Consider the following 26,560-nt stretch of genomic DNA (forward strand, 5'->3'; position numbering starts at 1 on the left):
AGTAGGATAGCTATCCTTACTTCACCTTGAGATATCATTAGTGAAGGTGCTTGTGCATTCACAAACTGTTGTTTGCAGAAATGTAAATTACTATTTCTCTAGTGACACCTGCCTGACTTCAGACTGGTGCGGATCTCAGGCTAGCTTCCTGTTAGGACCCCATGACACCAGGCTGGTTATCATCTCACGTTAGCTCCTCATCCCAGCCCACTCAAGACATGTGGTCTCAAGCAGGGTTCTTCTAGTCTCCACCTTACTCCCTGCCCAGGGAGCCCATCTGGGCATGAGTGGCACTGGACTGGTGGTTGTCTCAAGCTCACTTTTTTCATGGAGTATTAGGCTTTCAGATGGTCACAACACTGAGCATAGACATAGCCTCTCTCCTCTCTGCCACCTACTGATGCACATGTAACACAACACTCACACATGCAATGTCTCTAGGTGAAGGAACATACTAATTATATATAAATTAATATATATTAATTAAATTTGTTCTTTATAAACACACACATATCTATTATAATCCATATACATATGTATATTAATGCATTCTACTTACTAACACCTCTGCACGCTCTTACTCTCTTATCTCCTTTTACCCACTTCAACTCCCACCCCCCATAAGTTCCCTTCTTGTGTGCAGGTATTGTTTTGTGACTACTGTGTTTAATCAATGCCATCTGTGTGACCATGGATTTGAAACTATCCATTGAAGCTTGGTGGGTCTTCCCTCTCTTTTTGTTTTAACTTTAATAAAAAATGACAAGAACACTATTAAATGTTATATCTTATGTAAGTGAGTATCCTGTGTTGTTTGAAGGATTTTGCATTCCCATGCCTAAGTTAATTAGCCTTCTCTGGTTCCTAAAGGCCTTTGGTTCGAATCTGGCCTTTGGGTTCTACTTTCTTTTGCTTCTACTACATCAGTAATCAATGTATTCAGTTATGATCATGAATGCTTGCCTTTGCTTCTTCTGCTCTGGATCCACAGGGGTCAAAAGAGCTGCTATTATCCGTTTTGCCTCTAAGCTTCTGTTTGGATGTCTGGTGCATTTGCATGCTTCACAAACATTTCCAAGGAATTTTGGCATTTCTTTGTTGTGCCTCTTTCTCTGAGACATGAACCCTTGGATTATGGAAGGCAGTATAGTGAGCATGGTCTCACATACAGTCTCCTCTAGTCCATACAGCCACCCTGCAGAGTAAGTACTCAAATCTTTGTTTTGCTAAGAAGGAAGCAGAAACACACAATTGAAATAACTGAAAGTTATGATCTCAGTAAACTCATCATAGGATGTTCAGCTGCGGCTCTTCTGGTTGCTGTGTGATATTACCCAAAGTGAAAATGAGCTGGCATCCCCCCTAAGATCCACGGTTGCTGTTCCCTTACTGTCTATCACCAAGACAAGATTATGTCACGTAGTGTTGCAGTTTTTTTAGACCTAGAGTTTATAAATGAAAGCTCAGCAATTAAGTTTTTCATGTGACGCTTCTGATAAAAGTCTAGATAAAAGACACAGATAAGAGACTAAAGTCACGTAGGAGAAATAAGTCACATTAATTTATAAATTGGATGCAAAAAAAATCTCTCTCATCATGAAAGTTTACAATATGACATAAATAAAAGATACCCTCTAAATCACTGTAACTCTAAACATCAATGAATCATCTCATACTATGATAGAATTCATTCTTCAATCCAACCGGCAGCTCGTGCTTCTGGCCCAGGGCCACTTCAAAATATGTGATGACCATGGCTAGAGTTTTATTTTGCTCCATTCTGTCCTAGATACATTCTAAAAGGCATTTATTTATTTCTTCTTTCTCATCTTACAATTAAAGTCTTAAAAATATGATGGAATCTATCACAAACCTATGTAATCTCTGAGTACTAGTGGAGAGATCGATATATAAAGAGATCAAAATTAAGTAAAGGCACACTTGCAGACAAAGTTACAAAAGGACAGTAATGAAGGCTCCAATCTTAAATTCACTCCCTTCTTCTTTCTTGTAGCCATCAGGAACTCTCAGAAGGTCAAGAGCTGAGTAGAAACATTTTGTGTCTACATACCTGAGAGAGTGTGGCAGAAAAATCTGCCAAGATTTTGAAACATCCTTTGTTGTTGTATGTCTTGCCTGCTTTGACACCCATTTGTGGGCCCATCGTTAAGTTTTAGAATGTAGCTAGGAATTAAGCCGTTCTAAGTGTATCTCTCACATCTTGTCACAGAAGCATCTCTTTATAACAAACAGAGCATTGCAAAAAACAACAACAGATCAAAATGCAGATATAAATAGATCATGGGAACCCAGACCCAACAGGATACATCTGCAATACCATGCCTGCACCTAAGGCTCTGAGAACATTTTGGAAGACTGAGTGGAAAGATTATAGAGACAAAAGACCAGGATGTTTGCCGTTCGATTGTGTCCAAGAAATGACAGGGAAGCTACATACTCATGGTAGCTCTACAACATTATTACCCAAATAATATCTAAATAATGATATCAATAGACATGCTAGCATGGAAAAGGAAGCTCTCACTGGGTCCACCCCCCAGCCCCCACCACTGACAAAACATTATGAACAACTAATGACTGCTGAGAGAGGGGGATTAGCCTTCTCTAGGGATATGCCTTCTAATTGGTTATTAAGTACAAAGTGGTTGCCCTGAAATCACATACACAGAAGCCACACTATATGTACCCAACAAGCTGTATTTATATATTTATGCATATATATGCAATAATAATAGAAAAAGATGCAATTAATTAATTTTGAGGGATTGGGGATCAAGTTCAAGGAAGGAATTGAAAGAAGAAAGAAAGGGTGGAAGTGATGTAATAATATTTTAATAAATTATCTCTACCTATGTATGGGTTAATACAGTCTTTTATTCATGGTTGACAGTGCCCACGTTAATTTGAATGTTTCTCTCACATCTTGTACAACCATTGGCTCAGAGAATAAGCTTCCTCCCTAGCAGAGAGGTACAAGCCCTGATTAGCTAAGACTGACAAGGCCTTTCCATTGATTGGTTGAGCCTCTAACATGTGATTCGGTTCTGGCCAATGAAATATAACAGGAAACATGTCTGAGATAAAGTTTTCTTTATTGATAAAGAGATTTTCCCCCTTTTTTTTTTCCTGTGAAGACGTGCTCTATAGCGATTACCTGTGGATTCTTGGACTTGCACTAGACAAATAGTGAATATGCAGTGAAACCTGGGGGAAGAACTCCAAATGCTGAGGATGACAGAAGAAAGAGATGAGCAGAAATCTTGATCTTGGCTGATGTTACAGAGCTACTGGGTTAGCATCTCGGCAGGCATGTTTTGGTCATCATTAAAGCCCATTCAACTGTATAGTCTAGTTCTTATTATCTCAATGTCTTAACAAAAAAGAAGAGCTAACATTTCTGTATCTGTTGGGGAAACAAACATATAAAATTTGAATTGGTGCTTAAAACCAATTCAAGGCGAGAGCTTGAGGGGACATAAATCGAGCTCTTCGCTAGCAAGAGCTAGCCATGACTAGACAATGGCATTGTAGGGAGACGTTTTGTTTTCTGATCCGCTGGAAATATAAGGCCTAAGAAGCCAATAAAAGACCTTACATTTTATAATTGTTGTTATTAATGCTGTTGATGTTACTTTGATATGTTACCACAGAGTTTAGGCTTTGTTCTATAGGCAAGTGGGGTCAGAGGAATCTTAATGGTGAACACTGAAGAAATATGTATATTCTAGCCAGCCATATTTGGTGGCAGATTAACAGGTGATGAAAGAAACCGATAGTATAAAGACTGGATTAGGAGAGATCAAGACCATGTTTCTGCCTTGTTATATTTACAGTGGTAAAAATGTCTTCCTACAGAGTTAAGGAAATACAGTTGGGCTAAGTCGATGACTAAGTTAGGCACTGTCAGTGCTGTGAACAATCTGTCCCATTCTTACTCTTCATACCAATGCCTCAGTTTCTGCCTGGGTTGGCTTTACCCACATCCAACTCCCTGACAGTGTTAAATTTCCATCATTTCCAGAAAATTGTTCCAAAAAAAAAAAAAAGCCCAACACCTATTTTTCCCACAGCTCCCAACTATATAGCCCTGAGATGAATTTTGTTGGCTTGAGTACAGTTTGTGTCTCCATTCTCAAACCAATTACTGTGACCAGAGAATTAGAGCATTCCAAGTGATCAAGCTGAGTCACAAACCTACACCTGGACTCAGGACGACGACTCAGTGAATGACTTAGACTGAGAAAAGGAGGGGCTCTGCTATCTATCTGATCAGGAGCTAACACCCTGTGAAGAGACGAAAGCTGGGGCATGCTACCAGGAAATGAACAGGAGGCTCACTTGTAACTTGAAGGGTGATATGTATTGTTAATGTGACAGATAATGAAACAGATGGTTAATAAGAAAAAGTATTTTGCCTGTAGCCCTCTCTGTTGTACATGCCTCATCCATAGTCCACACGTGATCTATGTGACTGACACAAGTGCATGATCCCAAACCTAGGCTACAGTATCTCACAGTGAAGTCATAAAGGAATAAGATGGAAACCAACTTTCTAGACTGTTTCCTTCAGCTGCCTAGATTCATTGGTTGGAGATTTCTCCTCACTGTGACAACATATCTGATATGTCACTGCTTGATGCTCTTCTGCACACTAAGACTCCTGGGTCTGCTAGTTGTTTGTCCCTTCATCTTCATCTTCGTCTTCACCCTTCAGACAGGGGTCTCAACTGTGTATCTTTGGCTGGCTTGGAACTCACTAGGCAGACCAGGTTGGCCTTGAACTTCTGCCTGCCAGCCTGATCTGCCTGCCTCTGCCTCCAAGTGCTGTGACCAAAGGTGTGCATTGCTACACCCAGCTCCATTTTCCCGTCTTGTCAATGAACTGTATTTTCTCCAGGCTGGGGACATAAGCAGTTAAGAATGCATACTAGTCTTTCAAAGAACCTGCATTTGGTTCCTGGCACCCACAGTAGCTTGCATCTACCTGCAACTCCCCCTCCGGGGAGCCACCATTGATCATTTCCTGGTTCCCACAGGCATCTCGTGTATGTGCAAAAACACACAGGCATATAAACTAAATCTTGAAAAAAAAACAATCTAGAATTTTTATGTCTTTTTGATGGGGAAACCCAAAACTACATCCTTGTTATCACGCCAGCCTCACCCTGGACAAGTTCTACTCCCACAGAAAAACCAAGGCTGTGGCCTGCTTGACTCCCTGGAACAGTGCTCCGCTACCCAGATCCACTTCGAGGCTCCTGGCTTCCCAAGATGCTCAGGCTTCCTTGAGAACAGAGTACCTTCCCCTCTTCACACTCCAAAAGAGGTGCTTGTATCCCTTCGTCCCTTACTTTTTACTCTCTGACATTCCTGGAAAAGCATTTCATGGTGCCGTAATAGCGAGCCTATCATCTACCTCTGAGCAATGAACTCAGTGTGCACAAGGAAGGCTGTGTAGGCAGTTACTCACGACTGAGGTTCAGTCCTTCATAACTGGTTTATTCAGTTGAAGATCGCCTACTCTTTGATGAGAGGCCAGGGAGCAGAGGAGATGTGCTTGTCTGAGGCCAGCATTTATATAGAGAGCAGTCACAAATGGACGGTCACAAGGCGGGCTCCGTGTCATCAAGGAAAGGCTAAGAGTTAATATATTCAATTTCAAGTTAAGAAGAGAGTTTAGAAATCGACAAACAAAACACTCAACAAAACTGCTTCCAAAGAATGTCTCTCAGGAAATAAAGGAAGTGATAAAACTGAAACAATTGTTTCAACATGCTGCTAAAAAAATCCACTTCTGCAGGATTTGTATGGATTAAATAAGATGCTTTCGTAGTTAGTACTGAGTTTTGTTGGTGGGCTCTCTGTCCCTTCCGGTGCAGAGCACTGCACTCCAGACCTCTAGCGGCCCGTCTATTATCTTTTCATGCAGCCTCTGCTAGCATCTCTGGCAAGGTAGTGTAGCTTTTTTTTTTTTTTTTTTTTTTTTGGTGAGGTAATGCCTAGGCTTTCACGCCCTTGTGCTGACTCTTTTCTTTTTCCTGTGGAAGACATTGCATAGCTTGTGCATTGTGTTTATTTAGTATCAGCCGAAAGTGATTTTTTTTTTAATTATCATACATACTGATTATCTTCAACTTCCTTTTTTATTATTGAATTTATTTATTTATCCCGGAATCAGGCCTCCTCTCCTTAGGAATGAAAGAATTACAAAAGCGTGTTAACTTTTCAAAACAACCTATGCAAGCCACAATGCATGTTTCTACTCCTTAATTCCTTAATTAGTCTTATTTAAATTTTCTTAAATTGTAGCCAGGTATAATTGCAGCGATACCTTAGATATGGAATCGTATAGACAAGGTCATTTCACTTTTATCTATTATTTCAATAGATTTATTGAGCAAACATTATATTCTATACTCTTCCTGTGTCCTTAAGTTGGCTTTCCCCTGATTGTCATCTATTGAAGTTGCTTGACAGTTTGTATGGAAGCATCAAGAATGCATATTTTTATATATTTGCCTTTTAGTAATTTCCAGGGAGTAAAAGATATAAACTTTATGCATCTTAAAAGGACTAAAACTTGACATATTTATATGGCATATAACCCAGTTACTGAATCTGGTTTTCTTTTAGTTTTTTTTTTTTAATTTAATTTAATTTTTATACTCCTACTCCATTCCCTACCCCACATCCACCCTCCCTCTGCTCCACATCCCACACCTCCTCCTCATCCCACCCCGTCTCCACGTGGATTCCCCCACCCCTACCCCACCTGACCTCTAAACCCCCTGCGGCCTCCAGTCTCTTGAGAGTTAGGTGCATCATCTCTGAATGAACACAGACCTGGAAATCCTCAACTGTATGTGTGTTGGGGGCCTAGTATCAACTGGTGTATGCTGTCTGTTTGGTGGTCCAGTGTTTGAGAGATCTCGGGGATCCAGATTAATTGAGACTGCTGGTCCTTCTACAGGATCACCCTTCTCCTTCTCTTTCAACCTTCCTTAATTCAACAACAGGAGTCAGCTGCTTCTGTGCATTGATTGGGTACAAATATCTACATCTGACTCTTTCAGCTGCTTGTTGGGTCTCTCGGAGGGCAGTCATGATAGATCTCTTTCTATGAGTGCTCCATAGCCTCCATAATTGTGTCAGGCCTTGGGACCTCCCCTTGAGCTGGATCCCACTTTGGGCCTGTTGCTGGACCTTCTTTTCCTCAGGCTCCTCTCCATTTCCATCCCTGTAATTCTTTCAGACAGGAACAATTATGGGCCAGAGATGTGACTGTGGGATGGCAACCCCATCCCTCACTTGATGTTCTATCTTCCTGCTGGAGGTGAGCTCTATAAGTTCCCTCTCCCTAATTTTGGGCATTTCATCCAAGGTCCCTCCCTTTGAGTCCTGAGAGTCTCTCACCTTGCAGGTCTCTGGTGCATTCTGGGGAATCCACCCAACCTCCTATTTCCTGAGGTTGCATGTTCTTTCTGCTGGCCCTCAGGGCTTCAGTCCTTTCCCCTCACCCAATACCAGCTCAGGTTCACCTCTCCCTCAACAGTCCCCCCCCCCACCCCCCGGCATGGTTTTTCTTAATTCCAGCAATCTTCTCATGTACATGTTAAATAGAAGAAAGTTAAAAAAAATAGTCCATAAATAGTTATAGCGAATAATTAAGAACATTACTCCAATACGGTGGAAGGATTTGTACCCTGTTTTTCCAAGACTGGATGATAGCTGAGTCAGGTAAGTAGAGCTGTGGCTGCCTCCTTCTTCCTCTCCAGTTCTGTCCGGGAAGCAAGCACAGAGACCACAGACAACGTGAAAGAACTAGCAGTTCTATTTCACCAGATGAAGGGAAGGCGAGCGGCACATTCACCGACAGACTGCAAAAAGCAACTGAACTTGAACACCAGTTCCGTTGATAAAGTCGTCGAAAAACCAAAAAAAAAGTCGTGGAAGAGTGATGGGGAAACCTTCAGAGGTACTATAAAACCTAAATAGAAAATGGTTATTGGTCACTGAACATGGAAGCTGTGCGGCATTCTAACCAAAGTCTGAAGGAAAGAGCAAAGTCCCAATGATTGGGGGCACCAATAGGGCTAAGAGAGTTAAGCAGGCCCAAATCAAAATGGCCTTGCTTGCTGTCTTACGCGGCAGTGGTTAAGGAATGCTGGTGACTTGAGTGAAAAAGACAATGGGGTGGAGTAGGAGGAGAGCAACAGATAGTGTGCGCTGGAGCAGAATGGTTTTCCACAAAGAAAAAAGAAAAAATCCAAAAAACCAAAAAAAAAAAAAAAAAAACAGGTGAGGTGACCGGAATGGAGTTCTAGTCTAGGGAATGGAGAAAAGCAGGTAGATCGCAGAAATGTTTAGCAAGTTAGAGCATCACACTTGAAGGAGGGCTAGAAGCCTGGAGGTGGGGGCGGGGTAGCTCTAGTGCTGTGTCTAGATCAATGCCTTGACACTTCTGTGGAAAACTAAGCGCTGGTCCCAGAGATAGGGCAACAAGAGAACAAGCTCGGGAAGAGAGGGGATGGACAATCTGGGACACTAGGAATGAAGAACTTCCATGTGGAAATGGCTTGGAACTGTGCATGAGAATCGGGCACTCATGAGGAGAGATTTAGCCTTGTTATAAATAAGCAAAGGAATTGGAAACAGAACTTTGAAGGCGTAAGCGATGAACCCCCTCACACACGTGTTTCTGCCTTTGAACTGCACAGAAAGAACTGACAATTCTAGCTTCTGTTCCCGGAATTCAGTTGGTTCTGCATTGCCCTGGAACATTGACTGGCATATTTGATCTACAAACTGTCTCATATATATGTTGACATGAAATGTATAAAAAATGTGTGAGACAAGAGGAACTTGACCTCTACGGCTTAAATTTAACTGTGGCTTAATAGTCTTTTAAATAAGCAATAAGTCTGTATAGTGTGGATAGTTTGTGTCTTAAGGGAATGTCACTTTTTAAGGGATTTTGAACCTCTCAAAAACATTTTTTAAAAAAGATTAGAAATAAGCTATGGTGGCTAGAACCAATGTAAATGAGTTCACACAAAAGAATTTGATTAAATTAATACAATCATTTAATGTTTTTCTAAGCACATACACTGCCAATATGTTAAATCTTTGCCCGTTAACTTATTAAACTATCGTTTTATGAATCTTCTGCAGCACTGTATACAAATTGAATGTTTTGCCAATATCAATCCCCTACTGGTGGTTCTAACAAAGAGTTCTCATTCTGGGACAGGTCTTTTTTCCTCGGGGAAGTAAATAGAGTCAGTGATTTACTGATAAACCCACCTAGTGTATGCATCATCTCTGGCCCATAGATCAATGTCAGGGGCAACAGCTTGCTTCCCTAACTGATTTTGCAGTGTCTTCTCAGAGACTATTTTGTTTAGTAATCAGATCAAAGTGCCAACGTGCATCCTGCTTAGCACCGTATGAATTGTTTTCATCTTTAATAGCGCAATTAGTTCAGAGACATTTTTAAGGAATGTTTTCCCATGCTGAAATTTTACCCCCACCATATCGATCTACTTATACAAAAATGCAAGTGGGTGGATCACTCCTGTGCACTTGAGCAGGGATCATTTGCTACATGTTGTATTTTTAAATTGAAACGTTATTATTGTTACCAATTAGAAGAATGTCTTACTGTTGTGGCTCTTCCTAACTTATCAGTTTTTAATTTGATGTTAATTACCTGGACAGTTTGGGAGACTAGGCGGCCTCTCCGTTTTCTGTATAAATGGCATTAAATGTTCGTTCAACACCCTTGAAAATGGATAGCAAAACTAATGAGTGATAGCTCCGTGGAAATTTACACAGGGGTGAATAGAAAACTCTAAAGGAAAAGGGCTCCTTTGATAATGAGTGACAGCTAATGACAGAGCTTTCCCTCTTGATTTCTAAAAAGGAGGTTTTCCTGAGTTCAGTTTCGCATCTTTGTAAGTTGATCCAGGGAAGGACTTTGGAAGACAATTGGAAGGACACAGGATTTTTTTTTTTTAAATAAAACATTAAGACAAAGAAAAAATTTTTTCTTTAAATGAGATTTTTAAAACGAGCTATTGATTTTCTCTCTCCTGCATTTTCAAAGCAGGCGTTTTGGCAGCCCCCGTTGCAGACTGTGCCTCTGTAGGAGCGTGTTGTGCTATGTACATAATCTGCGGAAGGAATTCTACTTGCAGAGTATTTTTTCTTCAAAGGCTTTGCATTTCTGCATAAAAAGCTTATTAATTATTTGTAGCTGCTTGTCATCGTGTTCTGATAATAGAAGGCTGGTCAAGGATAATAATTACCACTTCACCTTTTTGGATCATATATACTCACTATTCCTACTGCAATATGACCCAAAGCATCTCTCTTCTCCCTGTACACAGGACCAAAAGTGCAGGCACATCATTTATTGATAAGACAAAAAGAATGTAATGAAATTATCAATGTTCTTGAATTAATTATGAACATGATTAAGAAAGCTAAAATCTCAGGAGCCAGGATCTCATTACCCATTCAGTCTTAGGGATTGCTTTCATTCAGCTAGGCAAAAAGGCTTTGAGCAGCCCTACAATCGCCTTCCTCTCATTTATTTGTGCTAGAATTAAGGTTTATTTGTTTTCTGTTTTCTTCGTCTTCAGATTGTTTCTCTGTCTTCATCCATTTCGCAAACCCTGTCCTCTGTATCTCAGAAGGAAGTACCTCCAGGGCCTACATGTCTGCAGCCCGCACAACCTCCTTTGAGTGTGTGTCTCTCAGTCTACTGGAGCTTCTGAATATCTCTCAAGGTAAGTCAAGAATGTAGCCAAAAAGTTCTTTCAGATTTATGTGTGCAGCTATACAACAGTTCTGTCTGAAACCCATTCAGCCAGCAGTCTTAATGACATCATTATTACGCTGTCTGGACTGGGCTAGATTTTCCTCGGAGCCTCAGTGTGTTATTAGGAACCTTCCTTTCTGTGCGAATGGTACTCGCTGAGGGTGGGGATGTGATTTAGAGCTAGGGGGGAAATAGATTTTTGTTCAACCTAGTTTGCAAGAATAATAGGAAAAAAAGCAAAGAGCAACCCCTTTTAACTTTATTTCCAGGGACATATATTCTGTGAGCTCTGAAATTCCTAACTTCTCATCCTTGATAAGAAAATTGAGAATGATGCCAGAATATTATACACTTGTTTTTTTTTAAAAATGTCCAAGTGTTCTATTTTAGATGAAAAGATCTGGATTTTTTTTTTTTGGTTGTATATTCACAGCAGAGGACTGGTATTTGTTTGAAAATATCTTGAATTGTCCTAATAGCACTTAACTAAGCTGAGTTTTTTTTTTCCCCCTCTTAAAAAAACAAACAAAAAAAAACATGCTTTTGATTTTTTTCTTGAAGAAAGCAGTGTTAGTTTGGCGGCAAACTTGGCTGAGATTTGATGACAGGTCATTGGTAAGAATGGTTATTGGCAAACCCAGTAAAATGTTGTCAGCATGCATTTTACATTCTCACAGAGTGATTACAAAGATCACATACTTGCATCTTATTTTTCCTTAAATATGATGACGGGGTTCACGTTCTTCTAGAAGAGAATCACATATTGCGAAAATAGAATAAAGGACTGTAGCTTTAGGCAACTGACTAAATGCTGTATCCATCAATTCTGGTTTTCTTTAAAGTGGTGATTTGATATGGCTGTTACAACATCTCAATTTAAATGAATAAGTTCATTGAAAAACTAAAGCATTTTAGAGCAATAAGTGATAAACTGACTTGATCATAGCACATAAAACAAAAATGTCCACCTCTCAAAGCTTAAGATCTACTCTAACATTTGTTTGTTAAAAGGTTTTGTTAGCATGTAACAAATGTATTGAGATAACAAAGGGGAAGGCTGCTCCACTCTTCCTGCAAAGCGCAGCCTTGTGATCATAATATTTAGACAATTATGTAGGGCACATTAAAATGTTCGTTTCTTTTATAGCAAATATCTAGGACATTGAAATATATTGCTTGAATATTACATTGTTTATGTAGACAATATGTTTTAATATGGGGACATATAAAAGACTTTGTTCTTCTATAGTTCCTGATGCCTTCTTTTGAATTTTATTGATTTAATAAGCAAGCACTTGTTATGATTAGTTAACTTTAATTGCTAGGCATCTTCAGCTTCATTCTCAGGTTTACTAAATTGATGGAAATAGGCAATTTCACTTGAAAGTGATGCAAGAAGATGTCAAATTTTCTTTCTAGGCTTCAAACAAGAAAAGCAATAAAAATAATTTTCTAATTCTGTGAGCCTGGATGCCAGGGGAAAAATATGTTTAAGTAGAAGTTCCTTGTGCTTCATCTCATTCTGATAAAATCTCTCCGAATCTCTTTTGATAATTTTTTTCATATCTTATCACAAAGGAAAAATGAATCATAAAATATCCTGCATGCCATTTCTACATGAAAGGGGAGATCGGGAGTCCCACGTCCTCTGCACCCATCACTGTGGCTCTCTGGGTGGCTGCCTGTGCCTCAGCAGTTGGCCACAATCAGGTGAACCAGTTTGGAAGCTGAAAGAGACACAAACAGTGGAGGGTGAGGGGTGGAGGAGGAGGAGGAGGAGGAGGAGCAGGAGAAGGAGGAGGAGGAGAGCTTGTTTGGAAGGAAAGTTGAGACAGAGCACTTGTTTCATTTGTTACTGTCTCTCAATACATTTCCAGATATACTTAAAAAAAGAAAAGAAAAGTGAAGAAAAGAAAAGAAGAGAAAAGAAAAGATTATCAGTGCTAGACTGGGCTAGACGCAGCTAGTTCATAGAACTGTCAATAAACTTTTTAAAAAGCGCATTGGTGTAGTCTTTAAATGTTCATCGTAGAAAATCAAAAACAGGTTTCCATTCACTAGAGTTAACTGCCAGAAGTACCCTGGGTTACACATTCTACTCGTTTGCATTGCAAGAAGTGAAGCGACAACTCCAGGAGTCAGCACCGACTGGGCTAAGCATAGCATTCAAGGTAACAACTGCACAGCAGTGGACACATGGACATATGCATGTATCCTATGCTCGGAAGGTAACACTATGAGGAAGGAAAATCAAACCGGAATGATTTACCAACTTACGCATGGCTGTGATGAAAATCAGAGCTCAGTGGAGTGGAGTGTCACCCTCTCTAGTCCTGGTACTGATGGAGAGGGGACCAGTTTCAAACCTAATTGTTATGGAAACAAAACTTCCGCCCAAAGTCAATATAGGTGATCTTAAATATTTAATTATTTAATATACCAGCACTGTTTTTGTTCACATAGCTTAAATTAGTTCTGATAGGCACAAAGCCCCAAAATCTGGTATGTATGTGGAGTTCTCCATATTTACAGAGACTTCTGTTTAAAAGAAGCTAGAAAATGCATTAGCTGAGGTTAGGAGATTTCAATTCAATCAGTATCTACCTGTGACCTTGGGTAAGGCACAAAAGCTCTTGAAGCTTCAAAGTTTGCACTCTGTAGAATACGTGGGACAAGAGGTAATTTTAAGGCTTCCTCACACCCTGAAATTATATTTGGTATCTGCGCCTGCCTGTGCCAGTGTCTGCAAAATACATACTCACATGGATGCTCTTTTGACTGCATTAGTATGCCTGGTGTTTGCCTTTTGTGTTATCTTTACCTATTGTGAAGGTGATAGTGGACACTTTTCATAGAATATAGAACCTAGCACACTGTCCTGCTGAGGATGCTCTAACATCCGGCATTCTGGTTAATTCCTAAAATGAACGGCTTAATTTACTCTTAAACTCCCCTCCATTTGTGTTTATGCTGATCTGTGCCTATAAACAGTGGGCCTCGCTTCCCTGCAAGTATATCTTTAACAAAATTCCCACGTGTGGAAGAGAGACTTGTTCCCCATTTTTCTCAGCAAGTTGTTGGTTCCTTGCAAATTGCTAATAGGCTCATTAAGCGCCTGCTTGTAATCTACTGAGCCTGAGCTAACTTGGAGATTGAAGCTCATGCTAGATTTGGATTTAATTTTTCGGTCAGAAGCATACATTCGGCCGTCTTTCAAAGCAGCAAGGATTTAAAAAGACACTTGGTATAAAGGGTGAGAAGGGGTATTCAATGGTGTTTGTCTCTTGCCAGGAAGTTTAAGGCCTGGCAGAACCCAGAGAGAGATGGAGGCTGGATGGGGGGAAGGGGGGGGGCTGTTCAGGGTGTTCTGAATGGGTTAAGGAGAGCTACCTGCTTGAGATTGATTTAAATCAGTAATGGGTCATCTCATAAAGCTGCTGTTACTAGATATTAGCCTGCTATCTCTGTCCTCCGATAGCACAGATAAGAAGTGCTTACCGAAGAGGCTCCTAGAGGACAGATAGAGTTTCCTGTACCTCGGGGAGTATGAGCCACACTGCTGGATCAGTGACTTTTCCTAACAGCGAGTAAATCCAGGCCTTATCAACTTACAGCACCAACTGCACTCATGTTTTATTGTTCTCATTAGAGATTTAAGGACTAATTCCAGTTGTTAGCGCTTAGCAGTTTAATGTTTTCCATAGATAAGAATTAAGATTCTTCTGGGGGGGTTTTTTATTTGCTAAAGCTTGCAAAATATAATGTGGTGATGCACTTACTGTGATGTAATGTGGTGTTTTTTTTTTTTTTTTTCTCTTTTCTTTTCTAAATGTCCTGCATGGTTTTAAGGCATACATTTAAAATTTAAACCTAATGACTGAAAATTTCCAAAGTTGGATTCACACCCATGGCACTGGAACATGAAGGACTGTCTTTGTCTTAGAACCCAAATCAGCCCTCCCCTTCAGAAATAGGCTCAAAGGGGCGGGGCTTACCGCTGCCATGGCTTTTTTTTTCCTCCTTCTGTTTTTCTACTGTGTATTTCCTCAAATTAAATTCACTTAATCTGAATCAAACATGGGGTCTGAGTATAAAGAAACCAAGACTTACTTTGTTAGTAAGGTTGCCTTTGTGTCATTTCCTTGAAGCAAAACTGATTTTATTACCTACTCAGTAGAGAAAGCTATGACTGTAATGTTTAAGCTTCTAGTATTTTCAAAGATAAGTTAGTTTTGAGCCTAAGGATTCAATCCAGTCTTACTGTGAGCAGGACGACCATTGAGTCACTTCTTTAATGGCCTTTCAGGACCATTGTGACCCCTGCTGTCTACAGTGGTCCTCCTTAAGAATCTTAAAGTGAGAGAAAAAAATATTTTAATAATAAAACTCAAGTTAATAGCGGGATAAAATTATTACTAGAATTAAAGATCAACGATTAGAGTCGACTTTCAGGTTATGTGTGTTGAAGTTAGTCGGTTTCTGTGAATGTGTTGTGCAAACCCATTGCTCAGCTGATTATCTTGGAATACTTTCAGATGTCTCACTATGGGTGGTACATAGCTGTAGGATACTTTTCCAGTGGCTGAATTTTAATACTGTAAGCCACAAATATGATAACGGTCATAGTGAGGAATTGAGTAATTTAGAAGGAAATGTGCTACATATATGTGAAAGGTATTGTCATTGGGTGGGTGACACTCATTGCTGTCCCCTCTGATACCCATTTTTGGAAGGATGTTTTCCCTGGTTGGAAGCAGCCCTGGCAGTGGTGAGGGAAGAGTTGGCAAGGCTGTGGCTATATGGGGCACCTGTCTTTCACACATGAGGCCTAGGGGTCAATCCCTAGCTCAAGGCAGGGGAAAGTCTTACTTTGTCGAAGGTTGGGAGCTCTGAATATGCCTAGTAGGTAGGACTGGTCATGTGACAGCAATGAAAGTGTAGCTAACATTTATTATGTGCTTCGCACGAGGAAGACATCATCATAAATGCCTCATATTATATATCAGTTGCTTTAAAGGGAATTATCCATGCGTTAAATCTACCTTTTAAAATTTTTAAGACAGAGAGACCTATTGCAGCTAGTGTTTGTTATGCCTGGCTTTGTAGGCCCTGTGCATGCTTACACCCCAGATTGGGTTTTTTTTTTCCTTCTTTTAACTAGTGATGCTCTATCTGCCAGAAAAATTCTACACGCTTGTTCCAGTTACATTAGTGGGTGCAATCCTTCCCTATACAGGAGATAAATTTATTATGAAGAATTCCCAGTAGAAGCCTTGGAAAACTTACATAGAGCTGTGCTGTGTCCAAAATGCTGTTCAGTAGGTTTTCCAAAGCGCCCAGGTAACAGCTGGTGCAGGCCATGTGCCAGCCCTGACAGCCCATATGCTCTCTTTAGCGCAGTAATTATCTCAACACAAAACTCTGATAGCCTAGTCTACTGGGTCCAGTTTCCCTAGGTTAAATTGACTCAGTGGCTTTGTTAGTAAGTTCCTTTGGCACAGGCTGAACTTCATCAAGAGTTTAAGTATTGGGATAGGCTTCAAAGACCAATATGACTGCTACTTTCAAGACAGGTGGCTTATTAACCCTGAGAGATTCTAGGTGGCAGTTTATTAAGCTGCTGCCCTGCAGTGGCAAATGTAGTGAGAAGTCAGTCATGATTCCTATGAGTGATCTGGCTTAAGGGTGGCCATTTACGAGTCACTTCTGTATTGCAGTTCTAAGGCAGGTATGTGACTTCTCCTTCCTGTGGAGGATTGGGGCAGAGAAGGCTGGGATGGGGAACTGTCAAGAGTGAGAAGATGGGAGAGTGCTCCTCAGGGACCTTTCTTGTATACTCTTTCTCTATGTAACCTCAGAAATGTCTCTCTGGGTATGAAGTTCATATGTTGGAGGATTGAAGTCCACCCTCCCTCCTTCCCTCCTTCCCTTCCTCCTTTTTTTCCTTCCTCCCTTTTTTCCAGAATTCCAAAAAATGTGGTCACACTAAAACCATAGATGCAAGTCTGCAGTCATAGTGCAAGCTTCTCCCAAATCGAGTTGCAATGACTTTTGGAAGCTGAGGCATGATACATGGAACCACAGAATGCAGCCGCAGATGCTTTGGATCACACGATGGAGCGATATCACTCTTTTAGCTTCTTTTCTGTCTGTTCATCTTAGGAGATGTAGCACAGACCTTGAAGGATGATGACTAGGCTTGTCTTGACATGATTGATGTCAGGCACGAGTTTAACCTCCCTTCTTGTCTATTCATAAGATGACACCGAAAGTCATATTCTTAGCAGAAGGATGGGATAGCTGTATCTCTTAGACAAGTACATGCACTGATATTGTGCCTGAAGATTATGGGAGCAGTAGGAGTGGCTACTTCTCCAATGGACCATTTCTGAAGGAATAGTTTCAGATACCCCAGAGAGAAGGAGTATCTTGGGCCATTTGAGTAACTAAATAGGAAGTAATTAGTTTCTATCTATTCCTGGACATAAACAAGGACTGCAGAAAAGCATATCTACCTGATTTATCCGTATATTTTAATTTCTCCCTCATAAATTGGGACTCTGAGATAGAGAGAAGAAAAAAATAGAATGGAGATACTAAGAGCTGTGAGGTAGGCTTTGTGTTTCTATTTAATCCCATAGTACATTCTGGCTGTCTGATACTGGTTTTTCTTTCTTTCTTTTATTCTTCTCCACATGTATGTATGTATGTATATATGCATCCATGTATGTATCCATGTATGTATGCATAATCTTGTTCCAAGAAGCTTTTCCATTTCTGTAACTTCAAGTGTCATATTAGTGATGGACCCACAGCTGATACTCATTAAGTTCTCCCTCAAAAAAATAGTAATTAGACTGGAATGGATTCTTCTTGGTGTTGAAATGACTACAATTGTAAGTGGACGTGTGCATTCTGGGAAGGCGTTGGGGATGAGACTAAGGTCATTTTCTGCATGTTTGAACCACTAATGTAGAAGACCTGATATTCTCATTGTCCACTCTCAGCTAAAAGGATGATAATGAAGTTCAGGGCACCCAAAGATCTTTCAGTGATGAAAGCTGTGAATAGGACTGATTTATTGAAAGTTAGATTTTTCTGTAAGTTGAAATTGGCAACACAATATCATTGTGTTATATTTTCAGTTTAATAAAGCAAATTATAGTTCCAAAGAGTTTCTGCTGAAAGCTAGATCAGCTAGTTCATAAAAACCCAAACACGAACCTTCGTTATTTAGTTTTCAACTACAGGTAGTTATACTTCTGAAGTCATTATTTATGTGTTGTCAGTAGTGCTCACCAAATTTATTGACTTGTACATTATTCTTTGCAAATAAGTTCTGGCTGCTCTCTGCATATTATAATTAAAACGACAGGGACTTTAATCATTTATGAAATTTTAAACTACATACTGAATATAAATGTATCATTCAATGTGATAGAATGAATTAAATTCATCACTGTCAAATAACTGTATAAAAGATGAAATATCTTCCATCCCACATCATTAAGTTATATAAAAAAGACCCTGCTTTACAAGCAATGAAATAATGCTTTTATGGTCTTTTAAGGACACACTGAAAATGGAGACATTTGGCAAATACAAGAAAAAGCACTAACCAAAAAGTTGGCATCTGCTCTTACCTGTGAAGTTGTAACTTCTATTTGGTGATGACAAGTATGTTTTCCCTAGACAGAAGCAAACGGTCAGTGTTTCAGGTCTCTGTAAGGACATGAAACATTGTATCACCATGCACCACATAAATATGTGTGTACAGATAAAATGGAGTTATGGCAAGCCAAGATGTTAAAGCCCTAGCTGTAGGTTGAAGGGAAATCTAATCCTGGAGGTTAACAGCAGTGCTTGTCTAGAGCAGGTGAGCTGCAGGCACTTGGTTAGATCTCCGTCTTTTGTGTGTCTACCCACAATGCCAGTATCCTGATATCTGAGGAAAACAAGAAAGAGGTGACCATTTCAAGCTGAGGCTCTCACTTTCATTTCGTTACTCTCATTGAATCACTGTTTTAGCTCATTTAAAATTGTATATGAGTTTTACTAGGAAATTTCATATCAAAACTCCCGAAACACCTAGTAATCACTGACTATTTCAGGAAAATGCATGATATAGACTTTTTAAAATTTCTTTTACTTCATATGAGTCTTTCTGAAATTCAATTATTTTTCTCATATTTCTTGATAGTCATCATTACTTAGGCACAGGATCCATCAACTCATTGACTCTTTTATTTGCTGAGTAAACTTGCATTGATCCGGTCAAAAGTAGGTGTGTGTGTGTGTGTGTGTGTGTGTGTGTGTGTGTGTGTGTGTAAGAGGGATTTGTTTAAGAACATGATGGTGATCCCAGTTCTTCCACTTGAGGGTTATAGCAGGAACCATGTAGGGCTTGAGGGTTATAGCAGGAACCATGTAGGGCTTGATAAAATAGAAACAAGTAGAGGTTTTAGAAACGGATGAACTCAATCTGGGTTTGGGAAAAAAGTATGAATTACAATAACAAGTTGATAAAATATACATGTGTTGATTCTTCTTGTCCAGTCACAGTCCTACAATTTCATATTATTTTCTCACCATATGAGAGAAAACACAGCACAAATGGATAGATGGAGTTTGTTGTGATGTTCCAGGACATACAACATGTTTTCATGTATGCAAATAGCAAGAAGATATTAGGGCAACATGCTTTAGTATGGAATCCAAACACAAAGTTTCCATGTGATCAGTGAAATTGTCATCAAAATCATTTTATCTTTCCAACAAGAATTTTACATTGCTTATTTGGGCGAGTAGTCAAACGCATTAAATTCTGCCTATTGTTTTTCAATAAACCTTTCTCAAATAACATCAGAACCTGAGAAAATCAATCCAATTTAGAATCTTATAGTGCTATGTTAGCTATATAATATCTGATTGAGCTATAGTTATGTGGAAAATATTTTAAAAGTAGTAAAATTATGTTGAGAGAGAAGCAGAGGAAGGAGTCTAGAATGAGACTTGAGTCTGAGTCTCAAGTCTCACACTTATGTAGTAGCGTGGCCTATTGAAACCCTGTATTTCTTCATAGCTGACCAGCAACCATCGTAGCTTATTTTCCACTTTCTGAGATGTACATTATCTCTATTCTAATCAGGAGCTCTGAATAACAAGAAACACACCAAACTGACTCAGACTGAAGGACAAGAAAAGACACTTATACACAAAACCCAGAAATCAAAGCCAATAATTTAATGACTTATTTTAGAATGAATATATATTTTTAACCAGAAGATTATTTTTATTGAGAAATACAGTATTTCCCCTCAGTGTATGGGGTCTTGACTGTGAAATAGATTTATATACATCTTTTCTTTGTTGACAAATGTCATTGGTGCTTTCTTTGTACTCTTTGTTGTTGCTGTTGTTCAGACACTTTGTTTTTTCACCACACAGGAATGTTTTCATGACTAGCCTAGTTTGGGTGCTAACAATGAATAGTTTCCAATACTTACTTCCTCGGTAAGAACCTATGTGGAAATGATCGATGTGTGTGAAGTCTTTTCTTGTGGAGATGCAGTTCCAGGATCTAAAACAGGAAACAGTTACTTTATAGACCTGCCACTGTTGTATGGTGGTAGGGGTTTTGAAGTAACAAAGCACTGCCCAAGATGAGAGAGAGAGAGAGAGAGAGAGAGAGAGAGAGAGAGAGAGAGAGAGAGAGAGAGAGAGAGAGAGAGAGAGAGAGAAGAACCTTATATTTTCAGTATCTCTTTCTGATAGCTTTGTGACAAGATTCTTTATATTGAGAGAGTTTATTAGGTTTGAAATGTAATTTTCAGAAAGTTGCCACGGAGTCAGAGGAAAGTGCATTTGTTAAACTCTTCGTCAGCCCTGCCCCCCCTGCTCCTCAGTATTGTTGCAGAATAGAAGGTGAAACTGTATTCCTTGGTGTGCCGTTTAAAGTCAAGAGCAGCAATATTTAGCACATGCTTGGGCAACCTTGTTTGAAATCCATGCCGCCCCTCTCTGGTGTTCTGATGTGCCTTCAGGGGACGCTTGCCTGTTTGTAGTTTGTTTTCTTTTGTTTAAGGCTGCTGCATTGACTAATGATTATATAGCAGTAAACTCGTCCCTGTTAAATTCAGTAGTGATGCCTCAAACGCATTTTTCCCTTGTGTGACATAAAACAATAAAAGAACTAGACAAACCCCTTTTGAGGAAGAATAATCCTTTGTTTAAAGAAAAGAACAGGCATCTCCCTGGTGCCAGAGGGTGGAGAATTCAAATCAAAGCCTTATCTAATTGATAAAAAATAAAGCAAGTAATAATCTGAAGATGTTTGCAGTTATTATTTCTTAAAAATGGTTAATAGCGTCATGCTTTTATCCGTGTGTGCCTCTTTATGATTTCAAACAAACAGTATTTATTTAGCACAATATTACTTGACTGACACCCTCTGTTCTTGGATATAAAGAGTAAATAATGAACCTGCTACTTAGAATGCTTTGGCCAGTATAATTCGTCAGTAGAACTTTGGTGAGACGGTTGTATTTTGTCTTTGAAGATGGCTGAGTATCATTTTCCTCACACTTTTTTTCTTTAATAAAAATTAAAATAGTGCATTTTGAAAAATGCCATATATTACGAGTTTGACTAAAAAATAAAGCAACCAATAGATTTACATAATGCACAGTCTTAGCTCTTAGCTTTACCAGTGCCAAGCCGAAAGAATCTGAACACACCATTTAATTGTGCTCCCTGCAATTTTTTTAATGAGACTTGTGGCCGTGATTCCAAGTGATAAATTCTTCTTGATTTGCCTCCAGTTGTCACAGCCAAACCTCAGGGAATGAAAGATTAGATACGGTTGCAAAAGACTTATTATTTTAAACTGGAGAATTTTTAATGTTCTTAACCCAATTAAATAGAGAGTGAAAAAATAATCTATCAATAATGTTGTTGCTTTGTTAAGGAAAATAAAATCTTCCAAATTTTAATCTAGCTGTAGTTGGTGCTCCATTTCTGCCTTTAACTTAAAAATAGAATAAGACTATATTAAATTAGAGTTGATTCTGGTGCCTAAATGTCGCATGACTGACTGGAAACTTGCCTTGTGATTTAAACAAAGATTTCAATCGATCAGAAGGCTCGGTCTTTCCCAATTCTCAGTAGCATTTGTCCTTTATCACTCAAGTGCTTGAATCATGAGAACAAGCTGTAGGACACTTTACTTAGGCTTGGCTCAGGAGTGAGAGTCACACCCACATTTAGAACTCGGTCTTTAGCCCCAAATTTCAAACCTCCAAGAAAAAAAGAAAAGAAAAGAAAAGTTTTCCTGTTAAGTTTAGGCAATGAATCTTAGAGATCCAGGCCACGAAATTGTCCAAGTTGGCCCCAAACACAGGTGCTCCCAGTTTGAACATCATGCCTGGCTTTTCTGCAGAGAAACTAAATGAAGGCAACTTCAAACACAGGTGCAGAGTCCCCGCATCTGTGAGGGACAGCCCGAAACCATGGATTTCTCCTGACCATTTTCGGCTTGTAAACTTCATCCTCCACAGAGCACCTGTGTCAGAACCAATCAGGGACGTGTGTAAATGTTACCAACACCTACACATCATTACTTATTCATCAACATCAGCATCAAATAGTGTTGCAAACACACGGGGATGCTTTCTGGGGTTGGCTTTGGCCCGTAGAGATGCCTGGTACCGAGGCTGGTGTCCATTTGCCTGACGGTTGATGAGACGTAAAACACAGAGATAAGAAAACGAGGGTGTTTCAGACTTAGGACCCTACTGTCCTTTGGGCTCTGTCTCACTTTCTGATCTTTAAATCTAGATCCTTTGGTGGGAGAAGTGAAGAACACACACAAGGTTCAAAGGCACTGAATGCCTAAAGCTTTCATGGCAGCCGCTCAGGCTGTAGGGGTTTACATCGCTGCAGCCAAATCCTCTTTGGTAGTCTCTCCCTTTTTCGCCATTGGACTTAACAGTCAAAGAACACGTGTCTGAAGCCATGTCTGACTTCAGTCTGCAATCACTCTAGTACAAGCTTGCAGTAGAAACAGCAGGATTCACTTCAGAGCCAACTCCACAGGCCCCTGGGTTGGTGGCTTTGTGTTTGCCTCTGGGCCTTTCCTGCACAGGGCTGAGGAGGGGCTATCCTGGCTGTCGGGAGTTATTGGAAACTGTTTCTTCTTTGACAATTTAAATTTATGTGGTTTTTAACTGTCTGTAAATAAAGCCTTTTAAATCTAGCACTAAGTCTCCATCCAAGGTCAGCTGGCATCTGAAGAGATGATTGCTGATCTAGCTTTCTGCTTTTCTAAAACAAAACAAAACAAAACAAAACACAAATAACAAACAAATAAACAAAAAAAATCCCCAATTGTCAGTTTATTGTGCTCCAAAAGAGATATAAAAAAACACACAAATCACTTGGCTCCTCCCCCTCACTCTGAATGAATAGATAAAAATCCATCTGTTTTTTTATCTGCATGTTCAAGGGCCAAATTTGTGTCCTTTGTAAAAAATGGCCACCATCACAGAGCTTTCTGCCAAGCTGCTAAGAGAATTGACCAGGCTTTGGGATTTCATGTCATGGATGGTAGCAGTTGAGAAACTTTCAGTATAGTTTGGCTTAAGGGGTCATTAGGTGTAGCTCATTTGTTCTGTGAATGAGTAGGAACTGAAGATGCAGTGTGATAAATATCTACTTTGTGTTTCAAAACCTATGGTACAATTGTCTTTCTAAAATGAGCAATATAGCATTAAAAGCTGGGGAACGGGTCATGTAGTAGAAGTGTTCGGTTTCTATAGCTGTCACACAATAGGATATATTCTTTCAAAACTCTGATTTAGTACCCACACAGACAAATGCTTGGCTGCAGGTCCCTGGCTCTGGTGTGTTCCAGAGAGCCCTGGGCATTTTGCAGCACAGAGTGCCTGCTGTGTTGTCTCATCCTACATGCTCAATGCTGTGACTCTCCCAGTTCTCTGAGAGCCAGTTCTGTCTTTGCCACAATAAGGGAAATACAAACCAAACCAAACAAACACGAAAAACCAAAAACTACTTTACAAAGGAGCAGAGGCTCAGGGCTGTTAGGGAAAGGCTGTGCAGGAACCACAGAGCCACTGTATCCAAACGCAAGAGCTGTCACTGCTGGGGAAACGGATGACAAACCCTGGTACAAGTGACTGCTTTTAAGCAATGCTGGCTCCGTGCAGAAGACATAGAGTGTTCAAATATTCATTTCGTTGTGTTCTATGAACTGCCGATTCCCACTTGGAACCAGAACCAGGAAGCAAAAAACAGCAGCAGCAAATATTTTGTTATTTGTTTTCCCTAAATATACCTGAGTATGTGAGTTGTGGTAACAAATGAAGGGTTGGTTTTTTTCCCCTTCTGTTTTGAATTTTCAGTTAAGCTGGGTGGTAAGGAACACACCTGTATTTTTAGAATGGAGAAAACATACTCTTGACTTAGCTAATTACCTGATTTTTTTTTGAAAAGTTACTTCCTTCTACCTGTCTTTTTTTTTCTCCTGTCTGTACACCAGGAACTTTCATGCATACCACGTGAGAATAAAACAGAGACAAAAATAAGATAATTGAAAATGTAAGCTCTTCACCACCTACCACACTGAAAACATTGTACACAAAAGAACAGTTTGAGAATAAAACCAATAAAAGAGGAAAGAAGCTGATGAGAGGTGTACTCGCAGAGAGAAATTCTGAAATATAAAGCCATGAGAGCCAGTACAGGACTTTAAAAACAACAGACAATAACTTCAAGTCTGACATTGCTGGCTCAGACAAAAGAGAATTCAGTGTTTGTGAAATTCTTTATTCTGGGGGACAGACATTTGAAGTGGAGTAGGTTGACTTCTTGAGGCAATGGGGAGGAAGCCTGAAGCCCCTGAATTGTGAGGAGTAGCGTGTGAAAACTTGTGCGGTGGGCAGAGGGCCATGGCCCCCAAGTCGTGATTCCTGCAAGTTTTAGAAGGGGAGACTCCGAATCTCCACCAGAACCTGGCTGCCAGGCCTTGTGGGTACTTGTTGCTGTTCCTGAAGCAGTTCTGTTGAAGGGGTTCAGAGCCAAACCATCTAACTTACCGACTTGACTTGGTGGAGTCTGAAGGTTCATGAATTTGAACTGTTTTGCTCTAAACTTGCTTAGCTCTTAGTCCATTCAGGATGAAAATGCCCAGGAAATCCGATTCATCCTCCATCATCACAGAATCCCAAGGCAAGCTTATGAATTCACTCACTGATTTTATTGAGAGACTACTAAGTCTGAGGTGCTGTATGAGACACTGGGGTGAAGCACTGGGCTCTAAAGGTATCTTCCTTAGAGTCCAAAAGGTTCAGTTTTGACTGTGGTTTCCTCTAACTCTGTCAGTGTCCCTTCAGGAGCTGGGAACCCTACAGTTTCCTTATTGCTCCATCTTTACCTAGTTGTCCTAGGATGAGATAGAAGCAGAGCAAACTCACCCAGGGGTTCTCCCTGGGTGTCCCCTAACTTATGTGTGTCGGGGTCTGCGAATGGACAGCCTGTAAGTAGGCAAGTTCCACAGGGGTCACGTTAAAGCCTAGATAGGACTGGGGAAGAAGATATAGGAACTAGATATCCAAACAGTAAATGACAGAGGTGGTATCAATTACTGCATAGCTGGAGGAATATATGCACATATGTGGCTCCTTGGCCATTCTCTTCTCTGCCTATAAGCTTTCTTTCTGGCCTTCCCATTTTTCTTTTTTAATCCACTGGAGATTAGAAAGCTACCTATTATGTCATCATTTTCGATACATGCCAGATGCTGTGCTAACTTTGTCATTTTTCACTCACCTTAAGAGATCGGCATTAGAGCCGGGCGTGGTGGCGCATACCTTTAATCCCAGCACTTGAGAGGCAGAGGCAGCTGGATTTCGAGGCCAGCCTGGTCTACAAAGTGAGTTCCAGGACAGCCAGGGCTATACAGAGAAACCCTGTCTCGAAAAAACAAACAAACAAACAAACAAGCAAACAAACAAACAAAAAAAACGAGATCGGCTTTAGCTCTCTGGCTTCAGAAGGAAAGGCAAGAGTAAGAGAGCGTAGGCAGATCCCGCAGGCTCCTTTAACAGTACAGGCTTGCAATCATTCTTAACAGCACATTTTGTCTCCTTCAACCATGCTGCCTCTCTTACTCAGACCCAGTTGGTAAACTGCTTCTCATCCCTTCTGTTCCTGATCTTTTTCCTATGGAAAATTCTAAGGAAACGAAAGTAGACTACTATAACAAATGCTCTTAACCCAACAGCCTTGGGCTCCCCTGGCTGTTTTGTGTACAGCTTTTTGGACCATGTTCAACTCTTAGAGATGAACCCTAGATTTCTGCCTCTATAACTAGTTTAAAATCTGGTTTGTAGTGTTCTTCCTTTTTTTTTTTTTTTTTTTTTTTGGTTTTTCGAGACAGGGTTTCTCTGTGTAGCCCTGGCTGTCCTGGAACTCACTTTGTAGACCAGGCTGCCTCGAACTCAGAAATCCGCCTGCCTCTGCCTCCCGAGTGCTGGGATTAAAGGCATGCGCCACCATGCCCGGCGCTTGTGGACGTTGTACATCGTGGTGCGCACTAGGCTCCGCACCACGATGTACAACGTCCACAAGCAGCTGTAGCTGTCTTCAGACACTCCAGAAGAGGGCGCCAGATCTCGTTACGGGTGGTTGTGAGCCACCATG

The 26,560-nt window shown here is 40.2% G+C and overlaps 1 long non-coding RNA gene and 1 pseudogene across 1 annotated transcript in view; one reads left to right on the top strand and one right to left on the bottom strand.

Moving 5' to 3' along the window:
• Positions 1–331: 331 nt before the first annotated feature.
• LOC115029313 lies at positions 332–448 on the bottom strand (annotated as a pseudogene).
• A 10,089-nt stretch (positions 449–10,537) lies between these two features.
• Positions 10,538–26,560, top strand: part of LOC110308872 — a 272,207-nt gene continuing 256,184 nt past the window's right edge. Inside the window, exon 1 of the long non-coding RNA XR_002379622.1 lies at positions 10,538–10,811. This is a non-coding gene — a long non-coding RNA (uncharacterized LOC110308872). The remainder of the gene's footprint in view (positions 10,812–26,560) is intronic.

Source organism: Mus caroli, chromosome 14 (genome assembly GCF_900094665.2).
Source record: "Mus caroli chromosome 14, CAROLI_EIJ_v1.1, whole genome shotgun sequence".
NCBI classification, from domain to species: domain Eukaryota; kingdom Metazoa; phylum Chordata; class Mammalia; order Rodentia; family Muridae; genus Mus; species Mus caroli.